General features: G+C 43.1%; 1 protein-coding gene across 1 annotated transcript in view; it reads right to left on the bottom strand.

Moving 5' to 3' along the window:
- si (sucrase-isomaltase) overlaps positions 1-18,378 on the bottom strand; it is a 148,448-nt gene extending 130,070 nt beyond the window's left edge. Inside the window, exon 1 of the mRNA XM_014215243.3 lies at positions 18,276-18,378. The gene's annotated coding sequence lies outside the window, so the exon portion shown is untranslated. The remainder of the gene's footprint in view (positions 1-18,275) is intronic.
- Positions 18,379-19,393: the final 1,015 nt, after the last annotated feature.

Raw genomic sequence — 19,393 nt, 5'->3', positions numbered from 1 at the left:
TGCAGTTAGATGAACAAGAATTTAAGGCTTCTGCCAATATCAGATATGTATATTTCCTGGGAAATGTTCTTGTTACTTACAACCTCATGCTAATCACATTAGCATACGTTAGCTCAACCGTCTCATGGATGTGACACCAATCCCGAAGAAGAGTTCAACAACTATCTGCATTTTTCCCCATCATGGAGCCTGTACACATTTCAGGTAAAACAGTGTCTCCGGAAAGTATTCAGACACCTTGACTTTTTCCACATTTTGTTAGTCTTATTCTAAAATTGATTAAATAAATACAAATCCTTAGAAATCTAAACACAATACTCCATAATGACAAAGCAAAAACAAGTTTTTTGAAGTTTATGCAAATTCATAAAAAATAAAACAAATAAGTATCTTATTTACATAACAATTCAGACCCTTTGCTATGAGACTTGAAACTGAGCTCAGGTGCATCCTGTTTCCATTGATCATCCTTGAGATGTTTCTACAACTTGATTGGAGTCCACCTGTGGTAAATTCAATTGATTGGACATGATTTGGAAAGGAACACACCTGTCTATATAAGGTCCCAGAGTTGACAGTGGATGTCAGAGCAAAACCAAGCCATGAGGTTGGAGGAATTGTCCGTAGAACTCCAAGACAGGATTGTGTCGAGGCACAGATCTGGGGAAGACTACAAAAACTTTTCTGCAGCATTGAAGGTCCCCAAGAACACAGTGGCCTCCGTCATTCTTAAACCTTTCACACGTACCATCACACGGGGTGTGATCGTTCTACAGTGGTTCCTGAAGCGTACGATCACACCCCGTGTGATTAGAACACTCATTTAGAACTCTCATTTAGAACGGCCAGTTTCGAATGACGCAACAATCAACATTTGAGCTGGCCACACTTTTTTCAGAAACTATTTACACAAACACAGTCCTTACAAAGTTATGTCCAGAATGTGAGCAGTTTATTTTTGGATGCAATGTTCAGATATTCACAGAAGTATCTATAGCATAACACAATCATCCTAACCGGAAAAATGTAGGCTACATTTGTCCTAGCGCTGAGGAAAGATTGACGCAACACAAGCGGTCATATTTTCTAACTCTCGGCTGACATAAACTACACTATGAATTAGCTAATAACAATTACTATGTACAATTAATCACATCACGGGTGAGCTCACCGTTGATCAAAATAATTGAGTAAAACACTTTCTAGAAATCGAAAGTAATCCGACGATTAGTTTCAGCGCGCAGCCATGCTTTTTTACCTCACAGAAACCGAAGATAATAAGAGAAGACAAGATGAGTTGTTGAAGGGGTGTGGTCTACCATCATTCACATCCCACATCAGTACAACCTTCAAAACATAATTTTACACACATACTATGCGCCCTTTACAATTTATGCAAAAATCGGAACGCATGATTTATCACGGGTAATTGAAAAATGTAAATAAAATAGTAAATATATCAATAATACCACACAAAACATTTTCTGATCGTGATTTATTGATACAAATTGCGCGTTTAGGCAGTCAATCACGGTAACCTCTCACACCCACTCTGAGCCATTCAGTGTTGTTGTTTATGTAACAATCACATCCTGGAATGGAGAGAACGTTCGAACATCACGTGCATAAAAAAACTCACGCTGGGGCGACCGTTAGAGATATTTGGAACTCACACGTGAAAGGGTTAAATGAAAGACGTTTTGAACCACCAAGACTCTCCCTAGAGCTGGCCGCCCAGCCAAACTGAGCAATCGCAGGAGAAGGACCTTGGTCAAGGAGGTGACCAAGAACCTGATGGTCACTCTGATAGAGCTCCAGAGTTCCTCTGTGGAGATGGGAGAACCTTCCAGAATGACAACCATCTCGGCAGCACTCCACCAATCAGGCCTTTATGGTAGAGTGGCCAGATGGTAGCCACTCCTCAGTAAGGCACATGAAAGCCCGATTGGAGTTTGCCTGAAGACACCTAAAGGATTCTCAGACCATGAGAAACAAGACTCTCTGCTCCGATGAAACCAAGATTGAACTGTTTGGCCTGAATGTCAAGTGTCATATCTGGAGGAAACATGGCACCATCCCTACAGTGAAGCACAGTGGAGTCAGCATCATGCTGTGGGAATGTTTTTCAGCGGCAGGGACTGGGAAACTAGTCAAGATCGAGGGAAAGATGAACAGAGAACAGTACAGAGAGATCCATGATGAAAACCTGCTCCAGAGAGCTCAGGACCTCAGACTGGAGTGATGGTTCACCTTCCAAAAGGACACTGACTGTAAGTACACAGCAAAGACAACGCAGGAGTGGTTTCGGGACTGTGGTTTTTGACTGTCCTTGAGTGGCCCAGCCAGATCCCGGACTTGAACCCTATCGAACATCTCTGGAGAGACCTGAAAATAGCGTTGCAGCAACGCTCCCCATCCAACCTGACAGAGCTTGACAGAATCTGCAGAGAAACTCCCCAAATACAGGTGTGCCAATTTTGTAACATCATAACCAAGAAGACTCATGGCTGTATTCACTGCCAAAGGTGCTCCAACAAAGTACTGAGTATTTTTTTATTCTACCTTTATTTAACTAGGCAAGTCAGTTAACCTCTTGACGGTCGCCTAGGATAGGGGGCGCCACAGCGCATTTTGAAAAAAATGTGTGCCCATTTTAAACGGCCTACTACTCAAACTCAGAAGCTAGGATATGTATAGAATTAATACTTGTGGATAGACAACACCCTAAAGTTTCTAAAACTGTTTGAATGGTGTCTGTGAGTATAACAGAACTCATATGGCAGTCAACACCCCGAGACAGATCGAAACAGGAAGTGGAATTCTGAATTGCGAACTCAACTTCATCACGTTGCCTATTAATCACACCATGAGCTATGGTTCATTGAGCACTTCCTATTGCTTCCACTAGATGTCCCCAGTCTTTACAAAGTGATTTGAGTCTCCTACTGTGAAAACTGACAGAATGACACGCTGTGGAACGTGGTCACATGGAGAGGGCCATCACCATTATGACGCCGGCGCCCCTGGTTACCCTCCCCTTTCAAAACGTTTTGAAACACAATGCAATCGTCCTCCTCGAATCTTATTGGAGCTCTGTTTAAAAAAGGCCCTAAAGATTTATGTTATACAACGTTTGACATGTTTGAACGAACCTAAATAAGAAAAAAATGCATTTTGTTGAAAGAGTAGCCCCGCGCACGTCGGAACTTTTGGTGCAGCCTTCAGAACGCGCTAACAACAACAAGCTAATGGAACATAAAGGATGAACTTTTTCGAACATTTGTTGTGGACCTGGGATACCTGGAAGTACCTAAGGATGAAGATAATCAAAGGTAAGGGATTATTGACAATAGAATACAAGACTAGATTTGATATGCGATTGTTCCAAGATGGCTAGCCTATTGCTATTGCTAGCGTATTGTTCTGAGTATCGCATCCCCTTTTATCGCAAAGTGTGATTACCCAGTAAAGTTATTTTTAAATCTGTCATTACAGGTGCTTTCAAGAGATATTCATCTATAAATCTTAGAATGACAATATTACATTTTAAAAATGTTTTCGAATAGTAATTTAGTAAATTGTAGCGCTGTTTCATCGGATACATTTGAGGGAAAAATAGTTAGTCAACGTTACGCACCGATGTAAAATGCTGTTTTTATATATAAATATGAACTTTATCGAACAAAAGAATGCATGTATTGTGTAACATGATGTCCTAGGTGTGTCATCTGATGAAGATTGTCAAAGGTTAGTGCTGCATTTAGCTGTTTTTTGGTTATTTGTGATGCATGTGGTTGGTCGGAAAATGGCTATGTGGCTACTTTTACGATATACTCCTCTAACATAATCTAATGTTTTGCTTTTGCTGTAAAGCCTTTTTGAAATCGGACAACGTGGTTCGATTCAGGAGAGGTGTATCTATAAAACGATATAATTTGAAAAAAAAATAGAAAAAAAAAAAAATTAAATGTTGTTATATTAATGGCGATAGGATTTTTCGCTGGATGTCCGTCCTGCATACGGGACGGAGGCCGCACAGGGGTTAACCTGTTGGGGATAGGGGGCAGTATTTGCACGGCCGGATAAAAAACGTACCCGATTTAATCTGGTTACTACTCCTGCCCAGTAACTAGAATATGCATATAATTGTTTGATTTGGATAGAAAATACCCTAAAGTTTCTAAAACTGTTTGAATGGTGTCTGTGAGTATATAACAGAACTCATTTGGCAGGCCAAAACCTGAGAAGATTCCAAACAGGAAGCGCTCTCTCTGACTATTTCTTGGCCTTCTTGATCATCTCTATCCAAAACAGGGGATCTCTGGCATAACGTGACATTTTCTAACGCTCCCATAGGCTCTCAGAAGGCGCCAGAACGTTGAATGATGACTTTGCAGGCCATGGCTGAAAAACAGTAGCGCATTTGGATAGTGGTCGATCTGAGAACAATGAGACTGGGGGCGCGTGCACGAGACGACTCCATGTTTTTATTTTTTCGTCTTTGAACGAAAACAGGGTTTCCCGGTCGGAATATTATCGCTTTTTTACGAGAAAATTCGCATGAAAATTGATTTTAAACAGCGTTTGACATTCTTCGAATTATGGTAATGGAATATTTAGATTTTTTTTGTCACGAAACGCGCTGGGCGCGTCACCCTTCTTTACCCTTCGGATAGTGTCTTGAACGCACGAACAAAACGATGCTATTTGGATATAACTATGGATTATTTGGAACCAAACCAACATTTGTTATTGAAGTAGAAGTCCTGGGAGTGCATTCTGACGAAGAACAGCAAAGGTAATCCAATTTTTCTTATAGTAAATCTGAGTTTGGTGAGTACCACACTTGGTGGGTGTCAAAATAGCTAGCCTGTGATGGCTGGGCTATCTACTCAGAATATTGCAAAATGTGCTTTCACCGAAAAGCTATTTTAAAATCGGACACCGCGATTGCATAAAGGAGTTCTGTATCTATAATTCTTTAAATAATTGTTATGTTTTTTGTGAACGTTTATCGTGAGTAATTTAGTAAATTCACCGGAAGTGTTCGGTGGGAATGCTAGTCACATGCTAGTCCCATGCTAATGTCAAAAGCTGGTTTTTGATATAAATATGAACTTGATTGAACAAAACATGCATGTATTGTATAACATAATGTCCTAGGAGTGTCATCTGATGAAGATCATCAAAGGTTAGTGCTGCATTTAGCTGTGGTTTTGGTTTTTGTGACATTATATGCTAGCTTGAAAAATGGGTGTCTGATTATTTCTGGCTGGGTACTCTGCTGACATAATCTAATGTTTTGCTTTCGTTGTAAAGCCTTTTTGAAATCGGACAGTGTGGTTAGATTAACGAGAGTCTTGTCTTTAAAATGGTGTAAAATAGTCATATGTTTGAGAAATTGAAGTAATAGCATTTCTAAGGTATTTGAATATCGCGCCATGGGATTCCACTGGCTGTTGAGTTGGTGGCGCGCAAGCATCCCACCTAGCCCATAGAGGTTAAGAACAAATTCTTATTAACAATGACAGCCTACTGGGGAACAGTGGGTTAACTGCCTTGTTCAGGGGCAGAACGACGTATTTTTACCTTGTCAGCTCTGGGATCGATCCAGCAATCTTTCGGTTACTGGCCTTACGCTCTAACCACTGTTTAAACAATTTTATCAGCGTAACAAAATGTGAAAAAAGCAAATGGGTCTAATAGTTTCCGAATGGACTGTACATTACATATACACTGCTCAAAAAAATAAAGGGAACACTTAAACAACACAATGTTAACTCCAAGTCAATCACACTTCTGTGAAATCAAACTGCCCACTTAGGAAGCAACACTGATTGACAATACATTTCACATGCTGTTGTGCAAATGGAATAGACAACAGGTGGAAATTATAGGCAATTAGCAAGTCACCCCCAATAAAGGAGTGGTTCTGCAGGTGGGGACCACAGACCACTTCTCAGTTAATATGCTTCCTGGCGGATGTTTTGGTCACTTTTGAATGCTGGCGGTGCTTTCACTCTCGTGGTAGCATGAGACGGAGTCTTCAACCCAGACAAGTGGCTCAGGTAGTGCAGCTCATCCAGGATGGCACATCAATGCGAGCTGTGGCAAGAAGCTTTGCTATGTCTGTTAGTGTAGTGTCCAGAGCATGGAGGCGCTACCAGGAGACAAGCCAGTACATCAGGAGACGTGTAGGAGGTCGTAGGAAGGCAACAACCCAGCAGCAGGACCGCTACCTCCGCCTTTGTGCAAGGAGGAGCAGGAGGAGCACTGCCAGAGCCCTGCAAAATGACCTCCAGCAGTCCACAAATGTGCAAGTGTCTGCTCAAACGGTCAGAAACAGACTCCATGAGGGTAGTATGAGGGCCCGACGTCCACAGGTGGGGGTTGTGCTTACAGCCCAACACCGTGCAGGACGTTTGGCATTTGCCAGAGAACACCAAGATTGGCAAATTCGCCACTGGCGCCCTGTGCTCTTCACAGATGAAAGCAGGTTCACACTGAGCACGTGACAGACGTGACAGAGTCTGGAGACGCCGTGGAGAACGTTCTGCTGCCTGCAACATCCTCCAGCATGACCGGTTTGGCGGTGGGTCAGTCATGGTGTGGGGTGGCATTTCTTTGGGGGGCCGCACAGCCCTCCATGTGCTCGCCAGAGGTAGCCTGACTGCCATTAGGTACCGAGATGAGATCCTCAGACCCCTTGTGAGACCATATGCTGGTGCAGTTGGCCCTGGGTTCCTCCTAATGCAAGACAATGCTAGACCTCATGTGGCTGGAGTGTGTCAGCAGTTCCTGCAAGAGGAAGGCATTGATGCTATGGACTGGCCCGCCCGTTCCCCAGACCTGAATCCAATTGAGCACATCTGGGACATCATGTCTCGCTCCATCCACCAATGCCACGTTGCACCACAGACTGTCCAGGAGTTGGCGGATGCTTTAGTCCAGGTCTGGGAGGAGATCCCTCAGGAGACCATCCGCCAACTCATCAGGAGCATGCCCAGGCGTTGTAGAGAGGTCATACAGGCACGTGGAGGCCACACACACTACTGACCCTCATTTTGACTTGTTTTAAGGACATTACATCAAAGTTGGATCAGACTCTCGTGTGGTTTTCCACTTTAATTTTGAGTGTGACTCCAAATCCAGACCTCCATGGGTTGATAAATTGGATTTCCATTGATTCTTTTTGTGTGATTTAGTTGTCAGCACATTCAACTATGTAAAGAAAAAAGTATTTAATAAGATAATTTTTTTCATTCAGATCTAGGATGTGTTGTTTAAGTGTTCCCTTTATTTTTTTGAGCAGGATATATTACAGCGTGTGAGTATGTCGGCTCAGCAGACATTTAACAGAGAACACACAAAAAAAACATAAAGCAAATTACTAATTTGTACTTTGAAGCTCTATGACTTTTTAGGGATTTAAAGCTCCAACTCCTCTGCTAATGTACCAACAGACTGTAGATGATGTAATTGTACATACTGTACATTGGGTGAACACTTCCACTTAAGTACTGTGGTCAGTTTGTATTACCTTGTAAATTAAATTAAAGTGTAGTGGCAGGTGGGGGTCTACTTGGGGAGAATGGGTCCACCGATAGACTGAAGGGGGATGAATTGTCTGATGCCCTCCCAGTCACCCTGTCCCAATCCCTCCGATAGAGTACCTCTCTACTCTCATCAATAACCACTGTTGAATCTTATCTATATTGACAAAAAAGGCACATTAATGATGCAACATCCCCCCCCCCTAATCTGTCCAGAACTCTTATTCATTTTACAGGTTTTTCAGGTTTGAAAGTCACAAAAATAATTTAAATAACATTATAGTAAAGTTAAATCCTTCCTTCTCCGAAGCCAACCCTTCCCTCTCCACCACCAACTCCCAAGTCAAGCTTGTCCCAACCTCCCATCCATACCTACCCTTATCCACCCAAGCCAAGCTTGTCCCACCCTCCCATCCATACCTACCCTTGCCCAACCAAGCCAAGCTTGTCCCACCCTTACCATCCATACCTACCCTTGCCCAACCAAGCCAAGCTTGTCACCCCCTCCCATCCATACCTACCCTTATCCACCCAAGCCAAGCTTGTCCCACCCTCCCATCCATACCTACCCTTGCCCAACCAAGCCAAGCTTGTCACCCCCTCCCATCCATACCTACCCTTGCCCAACCAAGCCAAGCTTGTCACCCCCTCCCATCCATACCTACCCTTATCCACCCAAGCCAAGCTTGTCCCACCCTCCCATCCATACCTACCCTTGCCCAACCAAGCCAAGCTTGTCCCGCCCTCCCATCCATACCTACCCTTGCCCAACCAGGCCAAGCTTGTCACCCCCTCCCACCCTTGCCCTCTCTTACTGATCCCGGCCCAGTTTATCCCAACCTCCTGTCTATTCCCACCCTCGCTTCTTCTCAGACACATTTACACCCATCCATATATGGGTGTAAGCTTTCGGAAAAGCTGACCACGACTCCATTTTGTTGCTCCCAGCCTATAGACATAGACTAAAACAGGAAGCACCCGCGCTCAGGTCTGTTCAACGCTGGTCCGACCAATCAGATTCCACGCGTCAAGATTGCTTCAATCACGTGGACTGAGATATGTATATTATATGTACAATATTGATGAATATGCTGATTCGGTGAGTGAGTTTATTTGCAAGTGCATCGGCGATGTTGTACCCACAGCGTCTATTAAAACATTCCCCAACCAGAAACCGTGGATTGATGGCAGCATTCGCGCAAAACTGAAAGTGTGAACCACTGCTTTTAATCAGGACAAGGTGACCGGAAAGATGACCGAATACAAACAGTGTAGCTATTCCCTCCACAAGGCAATAAAACAAGCTAAGCGTCAGTATAGAGACAAAGTGGAGTCACAATTCAACGGCTCAGACACGAGAGGTATGTGGCAGGGTCTACAGTCAATCACGGACTACAAAAGAAAACCAGCCCTGTCGTGGACCATGATGTCTTGCTCCCAGACAGACTAAACAACTTCTTTGCTCGCTTTGAGGACAATAAAGTGCCACTGACACCGCCCGCTACCAAAACCTGTGGGCTCTCCTTCACTGCAGCCAACGTGAGTAAAACATTTAAACGTGTTAACCCTCGCAAGGCTGCAGGCCCAGACGGCATCCCTGGCCGTGTCCTCAGAACATGCGCAGACCAGCTGGCTGGTGTGTTTACGGACATATTCAATCAATCCTTATCCCAGTCTGCTGTTCCCACATGCTTCAAGAGGACCACCCTTGTTCCTGTTCCCAAGAAAGCTAAGGTAACTGAGCTAAATGACTACCGCCCTGTAGCACTCACTTCCGTCATCATGAAGTGCTTTGAGAGACTAGTCAAGGACCATATAGCCTCCACCCTACCTCACACCCTAGACCCACTCCAATTTGCTTACCGCCCCAATAGGTCCACTGACAACGCAATCGCCATCACACTGCACCCTGCCCTAGCCCATCTGGACAAGAGGAATACCTATGTAAGAATGCTGTTCATCGATTACAGCTCAGCATTTAACACCATAGTTCCCTCCAAACTCATCATTAAGCTCGAGACCCTGGGTCTTGACCCCGCCCTGTGCAACTGGGTGCTGGACTTCCTGACGGGCCGCCCCCAGGTGGTGAGGGTAGGTAACAACATCTCCATCCCGCTGATCCTCAACACTGGGTCCCCACAAGGGTGCATTCTCAGCCCTCTCCTGTACTCCCTGTTCACCCACGACTGCGTGGCCATGCACGCCTCCAACTCAATCATCAAGTTTGCAGACAGTGGTAGGCTTGATTACCAACAACGACGAGACGGCCTACAGGGAGGAGGTGAGGGCCCTCGGAGTGTGGTGTCAGGAAAATAACCTCACACTCAATGTCAACAAAACAAAGGAGATGATCGTGGACTTCAGGAAACAGCAGAGGGAGCAGCCCCCTATCTACATTGACGGGACAGTAGTGGAGAAGGTGGAAAGTTTTAAGTTCCACGGTGTACACATCATGGACAAACTGAAATGGTCCACCGACACAGACAGCAGCGCCTCTTCAACCTCAGGAGGCTGAAGAAATTCGGCTTGTCACCAAAAACACTCAGAAACTATTACAGATGCACAATCGAGAGCATCCTGTCGGGCTGTATCACCACCTGGTACGGCAGCTGCTCCACCCATAACCGTAAGGTTCTCCAGAGGGTAGTGAGGTCTGCACAACGCATCACTGGGTGCAAACTACCTGCCCTCCAGGACACCTACACCACCCAATGTCACAGGAAGACCAAAAAGGTCATCAAGGACAACAACCACCCGAGCCACTGCCTGTTCACCCCGCTACCATCCAGAAGGCGAGGTCAGTACAGGTGCATCAAAGCTGGGACCGAGAGACTGAAAAACAGCTTCTATCTCAAGGCCATCAGACTGTTAAACAGCCATCACTAACATTGAGTGGCTGCTGCCAACATACTGACTCAACTCTAGCCACTATAATAATGGAAAATTTGATGTAATAAATGTATCACTAGCCACTTTAAACAATGCCACTTTATATAATGTTTACATACCCTAGATTTCTCATCTCATATATATATACTGTACGCTATACCATCTACTGCATCTTGCCATCTTGATGTAATTAAATGTATCACTAGCCACTTTAAACAATCCCACTTTATATAATGTTTTCATACCCTACATTACTCATCTCATATGTATATACTGTACTCTATACCATCTACTGCATCTTGTCTATGCCGCTCGGCCATCACTCATTCATATATTTTTATGTACATATTCGTATTCATTCCTTTACACTTGTGTGTATAAGGTAGTTGTTGGGAAATTGTTAGGTTAGATTACTTGTTAGATATTACTGCATGGTCGGAACAAGAAGCACAAGCAATTCGCTACACTCACATTAACATCTGCTAACCATGTGTATGTGACAAATAAAATGTCATTTGATTTGATTTGATATTGACTTGCTTATCCATTCTCCTTTATTCACATACAACATATACCCTATGCATCTACACACCCATTTTCTCCCACCCTCCTACACATATTCAAATTCACTCCCTCCTTCACACTCCCATTCATATGCACAAACCAGCCAAGTCACCTGTGATACAAGTCGGTACTCGATGTCCATCCATGTCTGAGGATGTCGGGAGATGATGTGGAAACCGGCCACTAGGGGGCAATAGTGAGCGTAGTTACCTTCAAGTAGGTTTCGGTTTTGGTAGGGCATTGTGGACAGGAACGTAGGATGGGCCTAAGCATCACCCTCTGAATACAAATGCTTCGATTTCAAATCCAGTGATATGTGTTGGTTTTGAGAATTTTGTTTTAAATCTATCCAAAACCTTAACCCTAACCATTCAGAGTTAATGCCTAACCTTAATTTGAAGTTAATGCCTAAACTAAACCTTAAATTCTGTTGTTAGACTTTCAGAGCTAGTTGATAGGATTGAATTGCGGGAACTGAGATTTACCAGGATTTACCGCCCAAAACCACTCCTTTTTCCCAGGATAAATTCCTGCAAAAAACTGGTAAATCATAATAAATTATTTATATGAACAGCATGGCGTGAAATGGAACTGTTAAATGATATGTGATGTCTAAATCAGGCTTCTCTATGGCCTCTGCATGATGAATAATCAATAGACATCTCAGTATGAAGCACAGTTCACAATGCATGTAGACCTATCATCTCATCTTTGTAACTTTTTTTTAATATAAAGACTGAATGCACATCTGATTTACACATCTCCATCTTGCTTTCGGGGGTCACCTACACATATCCATTCAATCTTTGTGAATCTTTGATCTAATTATAGTCCTATATTATTCAAGGATGTCATTGGAATAATGAAGACAATGACAATAAAACGTATTTAATTTAACCCTTGTGTGGTTTTTGTTATTCACCCAATGTTCACGGGTCTGATGGACCCACAGCATTATTGGGTTTTTAAAACAATACAGCCATAACAATTTATGTAAAAATACTTAATACTTAGATGTTGACTTATATAAATTACAAGCACTATAGACAGCGTACATGGTTAATATTTCCCATTTACCTCTGCTAGATCACATTTATCAAAAATGCGCAATTAGTTTTTTTTATAAAATGTGATTTTTGTAAACAAAAATCAATTACAATCCAGACATGGGTGGAATAAATCATGTTTATCTTGAACAAATATAAACTAAACAAGGTTTTCATCACTATTGATATTTATTGCTTTGAACTGAACAAATTGGAATGACACATTTTACATACACTATTTTATGGAAATGATAAATGAGCCCCATAAACACAAATTAAGGCCGGTCTACACACCACATAAGGGACAGAGTTTACTGTGTGTGTGTGGTGCAAATGTATTTCTTGTACTTGATGCATGTGTACAGTGTCTTGCTGTCCTTCTTGGGTCCACACAGATCACAGCACTTCCTCTTGTTTCTACCGGCTACAATCTAGAATGATGAAAAGGAATTTTACTAGCATCTCATTCACTCACTCTCATATAAAGTTACAGCAGGCCAAGGTAGGAGAGTCAGACACACACACACATGCAACAACATCACTCACACTTACTTCCGGTATTGGAGTTGTTGGTTCTGTGGGTCGGGCGGACGGGGCACCAGCATCCTCCTCCTGAATCCTCCTCACGATGGCTGCAGAAGCTGAGGTCCTTGGGATATGTTGCCTCCTCTGGATTGGAGGTCTTACCAATGCCTTGCCCAGCTCCTCTGGAAAGAGCCGTCTCCTCTGGAGCTTCCCTCTGTTCCATTCTGGGTTCAACGCCATCCAGATGACAAACGTGTTGTATGCCGAGATGTCCAAGATGTTGGAGAATATCCCAAGTGGCCAGCGTAGGGTTCTTCTTTTACAGCTGTAGCCAGTCACCAGCTTGTCTAAATTGTCCCCTCCTCCAGTTGTGGCATTGTAATCCATTATGATTTCTGTTTTTTGATGTTCCTGGCCACAGATTCTCCCATCCCTATGCAGCGTACTCATGAGTACCACATTTCTGCCTTTCTTTTGCACGTAGGACACTAGGGATGTGTTGGCCGTGAACACAAACTTAGAGGAATTGATAGGCCTGTTCCGTGTATTCATGTCAGATGGTGAGTGTAGCTGGTGCATGAAGTCAGGCGCAGGAGAGCAAAAATGAGTGAGCAACGTACTTTACTCATAAATCAAGGCACAAGGTAACAAATACACTTGACCAAATACAAACGGTAAATATTACGCACGGGTGAAAACAGTACCCGTCATAAAAACAGCCATCATGAACCGACATGAACATAAAAACAATCACGCACAAAAAACATGGGGGAAACATGAACATGTAATTGTGGAATGAAAACCAGGTGTGTAGAAAACAAAGACAAAACCAATGAAAGGTGGATCAGCGATAGCTAGAAGACCAGTGATGTCGACCGCTGAATGCCGCCCGAACAAGGAGAGGGACCGACTTCGGTAGAAGTCGTGACAGTTCAACAGCTGAGGTGGGAGCTCTGGCTTGTTTTTTCATACAGTTCCTACTGTATAATCGTCAGCTTCCTCTTGAGGAGCTCCAGTCCCAGCTTTTGTGAAATAAAAACGTTTTCACATGTGATGTTGGCTCCCGAGTGGCACAGAGGTCTAAGACACTGCAACACAGTGCAAGAAGCATCACTGCAGTACCTGGTTTGAATCCAGGCTACATCACATCTGCCGTGATTGGGAGTCCCATAGGGCGGCAAACAATTGGCCCAGGGTCATCGAAGGCACTGTATATTTCCTCTTTCGTATTGTGTTTTCATGTAGCTCATTGGCATCTTCTACTTCTTTTGTTGCTTTCCAGAGAATAACAGTTACTTGGGGACAGTAGAGTTTAGATTGTATTGGGGGACAGGTCCTGGACAAATCGAATGGACTGGCAGTGGATTTTAATCTCCATTCCCCCCTGTGCCTTCACAATGTTGACTTTGGTTCACAGCTTGAAGGTTCCCACGCGAGGCCATTTGTCGTTTGTCTGTTTCACGCTAATCCGATGGCATCGTTCCAGATCCTGTGGTGATACATCCACGCCAAGCTCCTCTGATATCAGTATGACAATGTGCAGTGGGGGAAAAAAGTATTTGATCCCCTGCTGATTTTGTACGTTTGCCCACTGACAAAGAACTGATCAGTCTATAATTTTAATAGTAGGTTTATTTGAACAGTGAGAGACAGAATAACAACAAAAAAATCCTGAAAAACGCATGTCAAAAATGTTATAAAATGATTTGCATTTTAATGAGGGAAATAAGTATTTGACCCCTCTGCAAAACGTGACTTAGTACTTGGTGGCAAAACCCTTGTTGGCAATCACAGAGGTCAGACGTTTCTTGTAGTTGGCCACCAGGTTTGCACACATCTCAGGAGGGATTTTGTCCAACTCCTCTTTGCAGATCTTCTCCAAGTCATTAAGGTTTCGAGAGTGACGTTTGGCAACTCGAACCTTCAGCTCCCTCCACAGATTTTCTATGGGATTAAGGTCTGGAGACTGGCTAGGCCACTCCAGGACCTTAATGTGCTTCTTCTTGAGCCACTCCTTTGTTGCCTTGGCCATGTGTTTTGGGTCATTGCCATACTGGAATACCCATCTACGACCCATTTTCAATGCCCTGGCTGAGGGAAGGAGGTTCTCACCCAAGATTTGACGGTACATGGCCGCGTCCATCGTCCCTTTGATGCGGTGAAGTTGTCCTGTCCCCTTAGCAGAAAAACACCCCCAAAGCATAATGTTTCCACCTCCATGTTTGACGGTGGAGATGGTGTTCTTGGGGTCATAGGCAGCATTCCTCCTCCTCCAAACACGGTGAGTTGAGTTGATGTCAAAGAGCTCCATTTTGGTCTCATCTGACCACAACACTTTCACCAGTTGTCCTCTGAGTCATTCAGATGTTCATTGGCAAACTTCAGACGGGCATGTATATGTATTCTTGAGCAGGGGGACCTTGCGGGCGCTGCAGGATTTCAGTCCTTCACGGCGTAGTGTGGTACCAATTGTTTTCTTGGTGACTATGGTCCCAGCTGCCTTGAGATCATTGACAAGATCCTCCCGTGTAGATCTGGGCTGATTCCTCACCGTTCTCATGATCATTGCAACTCCACGAGGTGAGATCTTGCATGGAGCCCCAGGCTGAGGGAGATTGACAGTTCTTTTGTGTTTCTTCCATTTGCGAATAATCGCACCAAATGTTGTCACCTTCTCACCAAACTGCTTGGCGATGGTCTTGTAGCCCATTCCAGCCTTGTGTAGGTCTACAATCTTGTCCCTGACATCCTTGGAGAGCTCTTTGGTCTTGGCCATGGTGGAGAGTTTGGAATCTGACTGATTGATTGCTTCTGTGGACAGGTGTCTTTTTTACAGGTAACAAGCTGCGGTTAGGAGCACTCCCTTTAAGAGTGTGCTCCTAATCTCAGCTCGTTACCTGTATAAAAGACACCTGGGAGCCAGAAATCTTTCGGATTGAGAGGGGGTTAAATACTTATTTCCCTCATTAAAATGCAAATCAATTCATAACATTTTTGACATGCGTTTTTCTGGATATTTTTGTTGTTATTCTGTCTCTCACTGTTCAAATAAACCTACCATTAAAATTATAGACTGATCCTTTCTTTGTCAGTGGGCAAACGTACAAAATCAGCAGGGGATCAAATACTTTTTTCCCCCACTGTAGCTGGAAGGGTTTCCTTTTTCCTCATCGTCCAGTTAGAACAATATTCCCATGTTTTTTTTGTCTCATTCTGTTTTCTTGCTAATCTTCTAAAGTTTGCAATGTTTTTTCCCGAAGACAAATGTTGTTGTCTTGTTCGCTCATGTGCACACCTTGTATGTGTCTGTCTGACAAGATAGACTCTACTGTCCTTCCTAGCAAATATACTTTTTTAACAAAATATTGTAACAGTATGTTTGTTATGGTGAGCATTGAAATCATTTTAGCTATGTTTTCCTGGATATCCTTTAGCTGTTCATTACTGTCATTTGCATCTCCAAGTTGTTCCTTATGTTTTCCTCTGAGGGAAGCCGTGTCGCTGCTGATTGATTCGCTGCAGTACATAACTGACCACTCACTCTCTCTCAGTTGCTTGGGGATATATTGATCTATTGATTTGAAAGGCTTCATTTAAACTATGTTGTCTGGCTTCTAAATATAACCGCAATTTTGTGGTAAAAAATGGAGCTACTCACTCCCCATGTGTCACCCTGTGGGGGTGTGGAAATTCATATGACCCGAGTTAAAATGGGGTGATCCATTTAGAAGGTGGATATAATGTGTTATCCCAAGTATGAAGGTTTTGTAAAACAGTAAGATGTCCGTTCACTGTCAGATGACATGCCTATATGTACAGCACCAACAAATATATCTGTAAAACAGGTAAGAAGTAAACCGCTGTATGTCCATATTAGATCCACAGAGTCTACCTCTACTACTACTCTGCACCCCAGGGGACTAATTAGCCATATAGACAGTGAGAAAGAGCACCACCTGGTGGTCGATGAACTCTGACAAATGTCGGTTTAAACTAGAGACAATCGCCCCCAGGTCCCCAGTCAAAGGGACGCATACTCAAGTCACTAATTTATTGCCACAAACACAGACAACATTTAATCGTAGGACTAGGGTGATAATGGTGGAAATAGAAGTGATAGTGGTAGTGAATTTCTAAGAAATAGAAAAGAAACACAGGCTGTAATTACAGTTATTACTATACAATAGCAATGTATGCTACTATGCTAATGTACATAAGGTGCTAGCAGGAGCAGTGGATGGTAACAGAAATGGTATGAGGCTAACAATGAGATTACTGTAGCTTGACCAGTGAATACAGAGAGCTACATTAGCAATGGAATTAGCAGTGCAATATTAGCAGGAAACAGTACCAGTAACCAGTAGATAAATAATAGTAAATATTGTATAAATGTCATATAAAGTGCCGTAAACGTCATAACATTAGGCTAACAGGCTAATAGCATAGGCACACAAAAGCTACAGTAAATAATAATCAATATGGAAAGGGAAAGGGGGTTACCTAGTCAGTTGTCCAACTGAATGTATTCAATTGAAATGTGTTTTCCGCATTTAACCCAACCCCTCTGAATCAGTGAAATGTACTATTTAGTGGCATATTAGCATGCTAATAATGCTAATGGAGCTAGCAATGGTAACAATGCAGATAGGAAAACAGACCACACTATGTACAATGTGGAATTAGCATGCTAATCATGATAACGGCACTAGCAATGCTAACAATGTAGTTACGCAAGTTAAACACTCTATTTACCATGGAGAGTTAGGATGGTAACCATGCTAACGACACTAGCATGCTAACAATAAATAAACCAGAAGCGATGCCATCAACCCAGAAGTGAAGAACATCAAATGAAATCCAATTTATTTTTCACATTTGCCGAATACAATGGTAAGCGCTTAACAAACCCTTAACCAACTAAAGAAAGTATTTCCGAATGAAATTAAAGTAAAAAAAGACATATAAAATAACACAATAAAATAACAATACCGAGACTATATACAGGGGGTACCAGTACCGAGTCAATGTGTGGGGGTATGTTAGTCAAGGTAATTTGTACATGTAGTTAAGGGTAAAGGGACTATGCATAGATAATACACAGCGAGTATCAGCAGTTTAAAATCAAATGGGGGGGCAAATGTAAATAGTCCCGGTGACCATTTGATTAATTGTTCAGCAGTCTTATGACTTGGAGGTAGAAGCTGTTAAGGAGTCTTTTGGACCTTGACCTAGGCGCTCCGGTCCCGCTTGCTGTGCGGTAGCAGAGAGAACAGTCTTTGACTATTTTTTGGGCCTTCCTCTGACACCGCCTAGTATATAGGTCCTGGATGGCAGGAAGCTTGACCCCAGTGATGTACTGGGCCGTACGCATCACCGCCTATTTTTTTTGTCTTTTAGCTGTTTGGGACTACAAAACACAAGCGCCATCTTAGGACACATAGTATCCTATGCTATGGGGATGCCAAATGGAAAGACTCAAACTCTAAGAGCATAAGATTTCATGGGAAACTAACAGAGCAACACCCTAACAATATGCACAGCTCACAAGACAGCCAGTAGTACGTACTTCCTATAAAGTGCAAGTAATTGTAACACAATGATAATATTGTAACAACAGTATAATAGCGAATGTATTGGCAAATTACACATGTATAAACACCTTAAGCATGACAATGGTTGGCTGGAACAGGGCACTTACTTTGCATTGACGCACTAGTGTCCAGAGTTTGCTGTCCAGTATGCACTCTTCGGCTACAGGGGAAACCACTTTACTGAAAGTATCCACATTACTCTTGGAAGAACTCTGCACTATGGATTGGTGTAACTATGCTTTCATAGTTGTCCCGGCCCCACTTGAGGATTGGCCTGGGGCCGGGTGGGCTTTTTCGTAGGTGGTGACGGACAGGTCAAGAGTTCCAATGAGAGGTCACTGGGGAGACGTGCCCTAACATGTTATTAGAGCAGAGGGCAGCCCACCCCCCCTCTAGCAGGCCTTGCACCTCAAAAGAATAAACAATCCCTGACTAGAAAGAGGATTATCTACAGACAATGTCTATAGCATTATACAGCCATTGGGTCCACAAGCCTTTTTCAGATGGTCTAACTGTCACCATTATAACATAGTTTTCCTTTAAGTCCGACAGATGTTACTGAGCCGCAGGGAGTAACAGCAGGGGTGCTCTAACACACCACACACGCCTAAACCCACATACACACGTACACCCGTACACAAACACACACACACTGACTTGAAAAATAATGAGACGGCTCCTAACTGTCAGTGTTCAGCCTTGATGTCCACTTTTACCCCACTAGGGAGTAAAAAAGGTATAATGATTTACCTCTGCGTAAGGAAGTGTGTCTCTGTTTGAGTGTGTGTGTGTGTTTGTCTTGTCTGTACTGTCCAGGACCGGACTCTAAACAGACCGGCGCACCATAGCCAATCAGAGCTACAGTAGGCCTATATGCAAATAAGATATTTGCCACATGGGCCTGACATCATTCACTTTAAACCTGGCTGGGGGGGGTGTTCTTTTTTTGGGGGGGGATCTAAAATCGTTTCCTGCATTTCTACACTTTTTAATATGACCCATGGCCCTTCTATCCGTCTCTATTTAGAACAACAAAAAGTATACACAGTCATCAAGCTAAGTAAGATATCATTTGTAAATATGCTTAAGTAATTGATTAGACTGAAATAGATCAAAGGTAATGCAATAATCAATAATGTGTTGCACCTTTAACCAATAACCTAACAAATGAACAAAAAAAATATATAATAAAGTACAGAGAACTTTTAATTGATGTTAAAACCTT

The sequence above is a fragment of the Salmo salar genome, chromosome 09, assembly GCF_965601325.2.
Source record: "Salmo salar chromosome 09, fSalSal1, whole genome shotgun sequence".
Classification (NCBI taxonomy): Eukaryota; Metazoa; Chordata; class Actinopteri; order Salmoniformes; family Salmonidae; genus Salmo; species Salmo salar.
This window is presented reverse-complemented; position numbering and strand designations above follow the sequence as displayed.